Below are 2,397 nucleotides of genomic sequence, written 5' to 3' on the forward strand. Positions count from 1 at the left end.
CCTGCCGCAGAAATACCAAATATAACTCATTTTTTCCCAAAACTATCCGCTTATGGAATAAACTTCCAAAAGAAATCCGATTGATAAAATCTGTTTCAGTGTTTAAAAATAAAGTTAAAAAACTTTTCTTTACGTATCCAGTCAGAACCTTACATCTGCATGGCTCTTGTCCTAAGACAACTGCCCTTCATTGCATGCTTCGACTTGACCATAGCCCACTCAATATCAATCCCCGGCACTTTCGCCCTTGTGCATGTCAGGCCGTAGAAACCACGCAACATTTGTTTCTCAATTGTCCACTATTGATTCGTCCTCGCACAATTTTGTTTTCTACTGTTTCGAATATTCTGACAGAAAACGCTAAGTTTAACGCTTCATTTCTTTCCAATCTTTCTCCCGGTGCAATTATTCGTTTCATGCTATTTGGTCATCCTGATTTAACAGACGCTCACGCACTGTCATTATTCCATGCCGTTCACAAATATCTGCATGCGTGTAATAGATTTTGATTTCTGCTGCCGATTTATTGACATTTTAACCTCTTTCGTTCGCTTTTCCTCTTTTGTTTACTATTATTATCGACTACCCTTTATCTGAAAATACGTTTATTTCTCGTATGGTGACACAACAAAGGACAGTTTTCAGTTTTCGGACTGTCGTCTGATTGTCGTAAAATAATAAATAAATAAATAAATAAATATCAAAGCACGTTAATCATTGCACGAATTTTATGCTCCCACCTAAAACCCACAGATATTTAAAACTACTTGGTCATTCCTTTTCCTTGGGAAAAATCCACAAGTCGTGAAGAAAGTTTTATTTTGAAGCAGTGATTGGAGCACAACAGTAAATTAGCACCATGCTACCTACAACATCAAAGACGTCGGGGATTACAATCAAAAACGCCACAAACTTGCTACGATGTAACAGATATACGCAATATAGTCATAAGCACCAAAAGAACAATAATTGTTAGTTTGGTAATGTATTGCAACAAGTTAACCTTTCCGTCAGCAGAATTGTGACTCGCGTTAATGACATCAAGTTGATCGTTGAGTGCAGAAAGGTATCCTGATTGTTTTACAAATGTGGCCACATGAGTTTAACACATATTATAGGAAAGATATTTTTGCAAGCTTTTATGTGCATTGCATTCAGCCTTTGCCCGAATAATTACGTAGGTTTTTCGCATCAAGGAAACTACAAACTAACATTTGTAAAAAAAAGTATTCTTATTACTAGCAGAAAATTTTTTCGACATTTTCAACAAATAATCAGTTTTTTTACTTGATAACTTAGATTAATTGACGTCACTTAACCACACTTGTGTTTATGGATCCTCTTACAGTTTTTTTAATAAAGGTGCTTCAAACTCTACAATTTGCATGTGTGATGCATATCCATCTTATATTTTCATCCCCCAAAACGAGGACACATTGTTAAAAACACATGAAAAAAAGGGCCCCAAAAAATAAGCCTCAGAAATTAGACTGCATTGAATTACAAGTTTAACGTTCATCACATCACTATTTTTTTTAAATGCGGCGTAAAAAAGTTTTTGGACCACTGGCCCTGCCCCATGCCAAACATTGTTGTTGTATAAATACTATGTACCGACTGCTATATCATTAAGAGGTTACTACCAGTGATGTTCGGCTGAATATTGACTATGTTTCGGTTTTGGAACTTTTTTGCGATGTGAAGTTATTGACTAAACTTTTAATATCGTCAATTCAAAACGCCAAGTCTTAACTGTTGTGTTGTGTCTACAAAACACAAGCCACGTTGACTGCAAAAAGTCGATGTTTTGTTCATAGGACGTGTTGCGAAAATTGTTTTGAAATGTCGAAAATGGGTTCATTTACATCAACCACGTGTAGCGGTCATGATATTAATGTGCACAAAGTTTATGTTTAACGTTAGCATGTTGTTTGCAATAATGTTGCACAACATGTAGGGGAAGTGTTTAACCTCTTTATAACTGGATGCAAGTGTTGGTATTTCCGTTCTCATGCAAGTCATAAGATATTTTGAGTCATTTTGTTATTCTAGAATGTTCTGCACAAACATAAGGTGTTTGTTCATCATTACGCATACTTCCTCTTGTTTATACTGTCGTTTCCGTTTCAAGTTTAAAGTAGAACACAGCCGCTCGTACTTGAGAAGAAGCATAGCAGCTCGGTTAGAGAGCGCTATGACTTTATGAATTGCACCTTTGCCATAAAATGAATTCTATAACTTAAAGGAAAAAAGGTTTCACGCAATAGCCAATATTTTGCTCTACTATACATAGCTTATTTTCGACTTTGTCGCCGGGGAATTCTGGCTCTTTTCTGGGTCTATTTTTGGTCTATTCTGGGTCTATTCTTAGACTATTTTTGAGTCTTCTAGTTTTAT

This window comes from Phallusia mammillata, chromosome 2 (assembly GCF_965637545.1).
Source record: "Phallusia mammillata chromosome 2, kaPhaMamm4.hap1.1, whole genome shotgun sequence".
NCBI lineage: Eukaryota > Metazoa > Chordata > Ascidiacea > Phlebobranchia > Ascidiidae > Phallusia > Phallusia mammillata.